Genomic DNA, 10,874 nt, shown 5'->3' on the forward strand with positions numbered 1-10,874 from the left:
GACTGGTATACTTGTCTCCTTGACTGTCCAGCTTCCAGCGCTCGACCCGCTTACATAGGCCTTCTTTAACGGTTCATCCCTCTGGTCTCCTGTCTCCGGATCCAAAGTCCACGGTTTTACCGTTGGCCCAGTCCAATGTTCAGCTTGTACCGTTACTCTCCTTCAAACCTTCTGACTTCATGCTCAGAGTCTCCAAACTCTCTTTCTCCAGGCTCTGAGTCTCCAAACTCTCTTTCTCCAGTTTCAGAGTCTCCAAACTCTCTCTCTCCAGTTCATAGTCTCCAAACTCTCTTTCTCCAGTTCCGCACTGCCGTTACTACGCGTTGATTTGTTGCGTATCTGGCAACGGCAGGCCCTCCTCATGCGATCACTATCCGCATTCGTGCGGAGTTTGAACTCCTCACATATACCCCTTTCTTCGGGAAAATTTAAAATCCGACCTTGCTGTTTCCGCGGAGATCCCGTCGACGCTCACAGCTCCGTCTCGAGTTCCACAGCGCCGATCTCCTTTCAGTATATTCCTCGTTCCTCCTTTTCAAATTTTGCCGCCCATTCGTATTTCTGTGACGCTTCTTCGTTTTTAGCTCTTCTTCCCGCATTCCGCATTTTCGTTTTCTCGTCATCTGGTCACACCATTCCCCGTTGATCGATTGTTGCCGATAGATCCCGATAACTCCCGTTGGGGCGGCGTTGCCACTTGATGACCATGGTATTTCTGTAGTGTGACCCGTCACTAATTCCGATAATTTTGCCCATCGATTGACACTATCGAGTGCCGAACGACCGCCTTGTGATCAAGGCGCCCCCTTCCCAAAGCTTTGATGACTATAAACAAAATTTTGGCGGTTAGTTGGAATGTAAACAAAACCGTTTCATCATTGTTAATCCTTGACTTTCTTCCCTGCAGCCTCCTTCCTCCCCTTTCCTCGGGAGTATGTGGGTTCCTTGGAGGTTGTCCAAGTTACGGGGTTTGGACTGTAACCCGCTCTACGCTCCCGCTCACGCTCTCTCGCTCTTCACCACAGAGTCTCCAAGGAGTCTCCGCTGCGTTTGGGAGAGCCTAACTAAATAGAATAAGCACCAGTGTCAAAACTACTACCTACGAATAAACATACGCCCGGTCGCGCCCGCGCAATAAAGAAAAATCAAGTGTTCGCCCTTTCGAGTGATTTTCTTTTCAGCAACACCACGAAATTCCAGGACAGCAACCCCCGTTCGAGCCAACATTTTGATCCATTCGAGCCGGATCCCCTGGGTTTTCTCGTTTGTCCACCAGCGAACAAATTACAAGATAAGTACGAAATTTCCATTCCATTTAATTGCCGGTCTGCAGCAAAAGGTTCGAAAATCCAATTTCGTTCAATTTGCTGTAAGATTTATTGTCACATCTAACGGATTTCTCCGACAAAAGGCAATTAAAGAAAAGTACTTATTCATTCCTACGGGCGCCGCCATATTACCCACCATTCTCTTTTCACCCTCATTCGTGAAAATTTCTAAGTCCAAATTTCCGAATATATTTAAATATTCATCCAGTCCGAAAAGTGCAAAATTCCAAATGTGAAAAAGTGAAAAAATTTTGTGCCAAGTTCAGTGAAAATTTCTAAGTCCAAAGCTCTGCCAAAAGTAGCAAAAATTCAGTTCTCGTTTCACTGTGTCCAACGCAAGCCAAATTCTTTTCGCAACACTTTTTTTCTTTCCGCAGTCCACTTAATACAATTTGCTATCGAAGAATACAATAACAAAATAAACAACACATACCCTCTGGCCATTCCAAATAAAATATTAATTAAACATTTACCCGCCAGTTCCATATATTACATCAACATATATTACATCCACATACATATATCACAGTGTACATTTTTTCCCGTCGGCAAATCCAAACCACAAATAAAATTTTTTCCAAGTGCCGACGCGGAAAAGGCGTTTTGTTTTCCATCAATTTTTTCCATAAAATTCCAAAGCAATTTTCGAGCAATAAATTAAAAGCGGTTTTTTCTTTTTCTTTAACAAATACATTTTTTATATTTATTTAATTATTTTTTAAATTTTCAAAAAAAATTTAAAAACTACAAGACAATAATTTTTTTTATCCATAAATAAATAATACGACCGCCAAATATAAGTCGTTCACCCGAAAAATATTTTTTCCTGTATTGCTTGGATATTAAGTTGTGTTTGTTTTTAGAAGTACTTTCAACGCGGAGAAAAGACTCCAATTCCACCATTCCAATTTCTCCGTTTCCAGTTGTGAACAAAAAAATAAAATTTTCTACGTTCTAATAAACATTTTTTTTCACCGTGTTCCACATTCCAAGTGTTCCAATCGTAAATCAGGTGGACCTTATTACCATAAATCATTTATACAATTCGCTGTTCACTCCGAGTCAGCTGTCCAATTAGTCGAAACTACGGCTTTTCCACTTCGTAAATTTTACACCACTTTCTCACCCGTTACATCCTATACGGTCTTTTTCCGCTGCTTTATACCGTTCACGGCGGCAAGCTTAAATTTATTAAGTGCAGTCTAAGGAATCTGTCCACATTTTCAAAAGTGTGACCGTGCTCCAAAACCGCGTCCTTTCCATTTCGCATTTCTTCGATTATGCCCATCGGGGACGATAAGAAGAAATTGTCCGCTGACAAACCCAGGTCTATTTATTCACCACAAGGGCCCAAGAGTCCAAGAATTCCAAGCATTTCGGTGAAAACGCCTGCGCAGATTTCCGACGACTGTGCTACTCCATCCAAAGCCACAGTACAGCGCACAGCTAAAAATATGGCTGCTTCCGATCTAGCACTAGCCAAATTCATTTCGGTTTCTGTCCGCTTAAGCGAATTTTAGGCTCAGATTAACACTCCGGAATCCGCAGCTCCAACCGTCACGATGCTTAGCGTCCGTCGCGACCAAGTTCGACCCCTATGGGACAAGGTTGAAAAGGAATTCGACATCTGCTCAAAGTGCCTTGTGTCAGCAGGCGAAGCGGCAGCAGGCAACATGCCTATTCTCAGGGCTAAATACAGTTATTGCTATTCAGTCTATGAAAGGTGTGTTGCCCAGCTCGTTGATAAAATCGAGCAGGGCACGACTCAGTCCATCCCAGCCGCGAACGCTGCGCCCCAGGCCTACATTTCCTCTGGCTGTCGGTTGCCTCCATGCGATACAGAAGTTTTCGCAGGCGACTATCTTCGCTGGCCGACTTTCCGGGATCTTTTCACAGCCATTTATATCAATAATCCACGGCTCACTCCGGTTGAAAAGTTATTCCATTTAAATGCCAAACCAAGTGGCGACGCGCATGCCATCGTTTCGATTTCGCCTCTCACCAACGATTGTTGGTAAACAGTCAATTGAAAATACTGTTTAATGTGCAGTCGATACCACAGGAATCTGGGGCGGCCTTGAAAGTACTGCAAAGTACTGTTCAAGGTTGCTTGACTGCCTTAGAAATGTCAGGCATCAACATTGAGAACTGGGACTGCCTGCTGGTATATCTGTGTTCATCCAAGCCCCCGAAGATAACTCTCTCCTTATGGGAGCAGTCGCTCCATAAGAAAGCCGACATCCCGACATGGGTAGAGCTGAACACCTTCCTCACAGAACGTCATCGAACACTAGAGGCCATCGATGATGTGAGACCGTCCGTACCAATTCAGTCGCACTCCAAAGCGATGAACTCAAGTGGGCCCTCTAGAAAGCTAAATTCCTATGAGACGAAAGTGTCTCCAAAATCGAAAAGTTGCGACTTGTGCAACAAGGAAAACCATCCTGTCCGTGTATGTCCGCGTTTTCTCCAAATGTCGGTTGACGACCGGTCAGCCTACATTAAACGGAAGCAGTTATGCTTAAACTGTTTTGCAAAGGGACATCAGCTTCGTGAGTGCAAAAGAACGCACAATTGTTTTACTTGCCGTGGCCGGCATCACACGTTGTTGCACCGAAACAACCCCTTTTCCAGCAATTCGAGTCCTTCAAATCCTGCAAGGCCAATTTCTGCTAATCAGGCCAATTTCGTTCCAAATGAGCAAGCCGGTGTTCAAAATTATTTCGGCACGGACTCAAGAGCTATTCTTCTTGGCACTGCCGTAATAAATATTTCCCATCTTGGCACTAACTTTAAGGCACGCGCCCTGATCGACTCCGGATCAGAGGCGACATTCATAACCGAGCGACTGTTCAATCTAATTAGATTGCCATTCCAGGTGGTTCAAGCCCAAGTCTCAGGCTTAAACCAAACAGTATCCGCTCAGTCCAAGAAGCTCTGCAGTTTCACCATCCGATCTCCGACTAGGCCCGCGTTGCAGTTGGAGACGACGGCCTATGTCCTGCCTTCCTACCCAATTCTGCAAAATTTCCCTCGGAATCTTCCCGATTTCCCACTGGCGGATCCAAAATTCTATGAGAGCGCACAAATAGATGTCTTTATCGGAGCCGACATTCTGCCTTCGGTGCTTCTGAGTGGAGCAAAAACCAACATCTGTGGCTCTCTCTTGGGGCAAGAGACCATTTTCGGCTGGGTACTAACTGGGCCAGTGTCAGCCTCAGCACAAAGCAGAATTTCCTCCTTTTCGACGCAGATCTCCCACGCGTAAGATAATTCACTGGACAAACTACTCACAAAATTTTGGGAGGTGGAGGATATACCAATAAAGTTGGTAAAAGAGTCCGATTCCATGTGCGAGAAGAATTTCCTTCAAACAACCACGAGAAACGAGTGCGGCAAATATGTCGTTACTCTGCCTTTTCGCGACCCAGAACATATCGGTTCCGGGCTAGGGCATTCCAGGACTTTCGCGTTGGCTCAGTTTTTAAGAAATGAGCAGCGTCTGAAAAGAGATGAGGCCTTAAAAGCGAGATACGATTCGGTGATCCAGGAATATCTCGACTTAAAGCACATGCGACAAGTTCTTCCTACCCATGATTGCAACGCCTATTATATGCCACATCACGCCGTCTTAAAACCGGAGAGCGTAACTACTAAACTCCGTGTAGTATTCAATGCCTCCAGCCCTTCATCGAATGGTACCAGTTTAAAAGATATCCTTCATGCTGGCCCTGTCTTACAGTCCGACTTGACCATTCAAATTCTGAAGTGGCGCTATTTCCGATACGTGTTTAGCGCCGATATCGAAAAAATGTATCGGCAGATCTGGGTAGATCCGAAGCACACTTCATTCCAACGAATACTTTTCCGAAACAATAGAGGGGAACTCAGAGATTTCGAATTGAAAACAGTAACCTTTGCAGTCAATTCCGCGCCTTTCCTGGCCATCCGAGTACTGCAGCAGCTAGGAGCTGACGTAGAACTCAGCCATCCAAAAGCTAGCAATATTGCATGTATGTGGATGATGTTTAGCCGGAGCGGACTCCACGGAAGAAGCTCAGCTCAAGGCGCACGAGCTCCGAGACGCTCTGAATTCCGCCGGATTTCCATTGAGGAAATGGACCTCCAACCAAAAGGAAGTTTTAGCAGCCATTCAGAGCGACCATCTATTAAATACTGATTTTCTCGAGACCGATGCAGAAAGCACTGCCAAAACCCTCGGTATTCGCTGGAAGGCAACCTCCGACGAATTCTTCTTCGTTCCGCCAGAGTTGGCTATTGAAACGTCCTTTACAAAACGCCAAGTCCTGTCCCAAATTGCCAAATTGTTCGACCCTGCAGGCTGGTTAGCGCCGTTTATCGTTCGAGCTAAAATTTTCATGCAGGAGATTTGGCTACAGGAGCTTGGGTGGGACGAAAACATTCCAATTGAGCTTTCTCAGCGATGGCTTAATTTTCTCCAAAGTTATTCGGTTTTAGAGCAGATACGCAACCCACGCTGGCTCTCGTTTCATCCAGATTTCAAAAAAGGCTTATGGGGCGGCAATATATGTCCGTGTAGAAGTGGGCAGCACCATTATGGTGCAACTCCTAACCGCGAAAACCCGGGTAACAGTCAAAACGGTTTCGCTCCCAAGACTGGAGCTGTGCGGAGCGTTATTGCTTTCCGAAATGGCTGCAGCCATCATTCCGCAGATGCCTACGATCAACTCCGAACTTTACTGCTGGACGGACTCCACAATAGTGCTTTCATGGTTAAGCACGCCAGCGTGCCAGTGGACCACATTTGTAGCCAATAGGGTACCGAAGATCGCCCAGGCTACAAAAACAGAGAATTCGTCTCATGTTCAATCTGAGCATAATCCAGCAGACCTGGCAAGTAGAGGAGTTTCCCTCCAAGATCTAGCCGATAGCCAGTTATGGTGGCACGAGCCGACTTGGTTGCAAAATCCACGCAACCAATGGCCAACTCAGGTCGACAACGCTCCGGTGACCGACCTAGAGAAGCGTGCTCTGAAAGTCCATCTCGCAAAAGCTCCATCTGAAGAGTTGTTGGCACGTTTTTCCAAGCTTGAGAAAGCTCTACGGGTCCTTGCTTATGTTCATCGCTTCATACAGAGGTGCAGGAAGCAGACATCTCCATCTGATGTGCATTTGCTGGCCACTGAAATCGCCGCCGCCGAGCGGTTCCTGATTTCGAACACTCAGCGCAGAGATTTCCCTGTGGAATATCACTGCCTAAGTGCAAAGCGTCCAGTGCCAAGGGCGTGCGGCCGTGTGGCGGCTTCCGAAAGCCTTCAATACAATGAACGGCATCCAGTGATTCTTCCGTATAACTGCCTGCTTTCTCGCCTCCTTGCGAATTTCACACATCGCATAACTCTCCATGGGGGTAACCAGTTAATGGTGCGCCTCATCCGGTCGAAATAGTGGATTCCGAGAATTAAGAACCTGATGAAAGCAGTAGTAAATTCGTGCAAAGTATGTGTGATCCACAAAAAGCGGTTGCAAAGCCAACTGATGGGTGTCCTGCCCAAAGAAAGAGCATCTCCCGACCATTCACGTACACTGGCATGAATTACGCCGGTCCGTTCGATATAAAGAACTATACGGGAAGAGCATGTCTTATTACAAGGGGGTATGTGTTAGTTTTCGTTTGTTTCTCCACCAAGGCCATCCATTTAGAGCCTACATCTGACTTAACGACCGAAAAGTTTCTTGCCGCTTTCGCTCGTTTTGTATCCTGAAGAGGGTGTCCACGTCAAGTCCAGTCAGACAATGGCAAAACCTTTGTTGGCGCTGCCACCCTGCTTTCCCGCGATTTCCTTCAAGCCGTAAAAGAGTCGGTGACGAATGCCTATAGTCATCAAGAGATGCAATGGCAATTTATTCCTCCGGGGGCACCCCATATGGGAGGCCTTTGGGAAGCAGGCGTAAAAAGTTTTAAGACGCTATTTTACAAATGCACTGCCACACGAAAGTACACGTTCGAAGAGCTCTCCAGAAGAAGCCTTAACTCCAGGCCGCTCTCTCCTATGTCTGAGGATCCGACAGATTTGCTGGCTCTGACGCCAGGTCATTTCCTTGTCGGGGGACACCTTATGTCCACGGTGGAACCCGAAGTAAAGGGAGAAACGAAATCCATTCTTAATCGGTGGCAGCACTTGAAGGCTCTCCATCAGCAGTTCTGTGTGCGATGGAAAGAAGAGTACCTCAAAGAACTCCACAAGCGCACTAAATGGCAGGCCCCGCCCAAAAATCTCCGCATCGATGACAGGGTCGTCATCAGGGACGACAACTTACCTCTAATGAGTGGCGGCTCGGCAGAATTGAATCTGTCTTCCCAGGAGCCGACGGCAACGTCCGTGTAGTAAATATCCGTACTGCACGTGGAGTTGTTAAACGTCCAGTGGCAAAAGTGGTGCTTTTGCCGACGGAGTCTTCCGAATCTCCACAATAAATAGGCGCGCCTCTCGTCCTTAGTTGTAGTTCACTATCACTAATCATCCATTCTTTTTCATTTCGTTTTCGATCTCCTTTCGCCATTCAACTACCCGCAGCATGGCCCCTCGTCAACGAAACGAACGCAGTGCGCGTGCCTTGGAGAGCAGACGTACCCGAGGTACTCAATCCTACCGTTGCCGAGTCTGCCGCGGTATCTATCCTCTTCGGAAGTGCGCGAGGTTCCTAAAGCTCAGCGCTGAAAAGCGTCTGCGAGCAGTCCTCATTAACAAATACTGCGCCAATTGCCTCGCTCACGAGCATTCCACGGGAGACTGCCGAAGCGGTGATCGTTGCAAGAAGTGCGACCGATCCCACCACACGCTGCTCCACATGCACGAGCTGGTTAGCTCGTCGTCGCGGTCGCGAGCGCGCTCGCGTCTCCTCCCGGTGCCAACTCGGCAAGCAGCTTCGGCCTCGTCCCAGCGTTCCCGCCGGCAAATTCCACCAACTCAGCTTAGGAGTTCACCGACACGACGCCCGGAATCGACCACGCCAGGCCCATCGCTCGCGTCGCTACTGCAACGCCACAGCGTGAACATCCTTCCGACAGCGCTGGTCAAGTTGCAGACCGGGACGCAGACCTTCGAGACCGCAGCACTCATCGATCCGTGCACCCCCATGAGCTGCATCGACGCTTCGTTGGCGTCAGCCTTTAAGCTGCCGATGACCAGTGTTGGCGACGAGAAGGTCTGCACGACGACGATTCGTTCCAGGGTCGACGCGGGAACGAAGCTGGAGGTCGTGCTCAAGATCGAGCCCAGTGTGCGGATCCGCACACCTGTCCGTGCATTGAGCGACACAGTGGTGTCCAAATTCCGGGACATCCTGCTGGCTGATGACCAGTTCCATCGGCCTGCTACCGTCTCCATGGTCTTGGGAGCAGATGTTTATCCAAAGGTCATCGAATCCGGATTCCTGACCTTCGACGAGGGAATGCCGGTCGCCCAGAAAACTGTTTTTGCGTGGATCGTGTCCAGTGCCTGCAGCCTGCCGTAGGATGGCTCTGTTGCAACCCCAGTGATTGCAAGGGGGGCGGAATGTTCAAGTTACGGGGTTTGGACTGTAACCCGCTCTACGCTCACGCTCACGCTCTCTTGCTCTTCACCACAGAGTCTCCGCTGCGCTTGGGAGAGCCTAACTAATTAGAATAAGCACCAGTGTCAAAACTACTACCTACGAATAAACATACGCCCGGTCGCGCCCGCGCAATAAATAAAAATCAAGTGTTCGCCCTTTCGAGTGTTTTTCTTTTCAGCAACACCACAAAATTCCAGGATAGCAACCCCCGTTCGAGCCAACAGAGGTAGTTGTTGAGGCAGGATTCTGGTTAGCTCGTGGTCCGCTTCCGTTGACTCTCGCCTTGGCCTGACGCTAGAACGGTTGTTGGATTCGTAATCTGCGCCCGTTGACTCTCGCCCTGACCTGACGCTAGAACGGTTACCGAGCCTAGTCCGTTCTCAGGTGCTGCCATTCTCAACGTCCTTACTTACTTACTTACTCTTCCCTGGTGGTGGTTGTCCAGGCAACATTCTGGTCCGCTGACTCTCGCCTCGGCCTGACGCTAGAACGGCTGCCGAACCTCGTCCGTTCTCAGGTGTTGTCGTTCTCCTGCCTGCTTTTCCTTTTTTCTTCCGATGGACCCGCATCCACGTTCTCGTCATCATTGTCCTCCCGATCCTGCTGCTTTAGGTCGCTGACGTGTACCGTGCGTTCCTTTTTGTTCTTCCGGTGGCGAATCTTACATATCACTGGCGATACGAAATCCACAATTTGGTACGGCCCATCGAACCTCGGAGCTAGTTTGGCCGCAAACCTATGTGGGATTGGAGTAAGTTGGCATTATCATGCAGCCTAGATGTTTGGGAGTGCACACACTGTTTCCTATATCAGCCAGATCCTAACAGCATTGCCAACAGTCTCTCTCTCCCATGGTGTCTCTGAAGTAATTCAGTCGCTGCAGAATTTTTAACGAAGTCAGTCGATGCGTTTATTAGTGCGAGAGTCGTAGTTCTTTTCATTTTTATAATTATTAATTTCAAACTTTGTGAACAATACCCAAAATAATAAACTTAATTTGTATTATCCCTACAAATTATTGGGGGCTCAACCGGGATCGTTCAAAGAATAAAATTAATAAAAGTGCATTAACACTAACGAATTTGAGAGAACGAAGGAGAAGAGAAACTGGCGTGCGACAATTCGACGAAGCAAAACTGGAGCAAATTCTGGATCTTTTCTCGACAAAGAATAGACCCTTTGAAAGAATATTTAAGTGACGGTTGCAACGACGACGCAAGAGCAACGGTGAGACTAGTAGAAAGTCTTTCGACGTGCACATGAAAGTTCTTGGGCATTTTGAAGACGTGTCGAAACAAGAATTTTTCGTGGTGAAATTCCGTATGGAAGAGCGGATAGAGCTGGCGAAAGAAACGACGAATTTCAAAGGAACGACAACGAGAGGATAACGACAAAGAGAGGATAACGACAACGAGAGGATAACGACAACGAGAGGATAACGACAACGAGAAGACAACGACAAAGACAAACCAAATAAAAAAGGAAACAGTAAACGAGTAGAGGAGATCATACGACGCAAAAACAAGAGAAGCATCGACGGCGTGAAAAAATACGTGCATTTCGACGGGAACGACGAAGAAATAAAAACAGCAGCAGAGACGCAAATAGAGGCAAGACTTGAGCTGGCAATATTGCATCAATTAGTTTTGCACAGCGACGAGTATATGAGTACATATTTTTGAACAAAACGACGAAATAACGAAGAGCAGGAGCAGCGGCGGCGACGTAAGAGCAATCGACGACGTGATCCGTAACGCAATACGGAGCGAGGTTACGGCGAAGACGAATTTCGCAACGCAGAAGAACTTAAATACGACGACATTGAAGAGACGAGAAGTGCGGCGGAAGAGAGTCGTAACAACTGGTTGGGTAAGCGAGAGGCTGCGCATTTAACAAATTGGTTTTAAAAACTGTTTAACATTGTTTAATATTTTTGAATTCATTGTTTAACATTTAAATTAATTT

The 10,874-nt window shown here is 47.4% G+C and overlaps 1 pseudogene; it reads left to right on the top strand.

The window, feature by feature from the left end:
- Positions 1-2,608: 2,608 nt before the first annotated feature.
- Positions 2,609-7,344, top strand: LOC122625620 (annotated as a pseudogene).
- Positions 7,345-10,874: the final 3,530 nt, after the last annotated feature.

Source organism: Drosophila teissieri, unplaced genomic scaffold, assembly GCF_016746235.2.
Source record: "Drosophila teissieri strain GT53w unplaced genomic scaffold, Prin_Dtei_1.1 Segkk18_quiver_pilon_scaf, whole genome shotgun sequence".
NCBI classification, from domain to species: domain Eukaryota; kingdom Metazoa; phylum Arthropoda; class Insecta; order Diptera; family Drosophilidae; genus Drosophila; species Drosophila teissieri.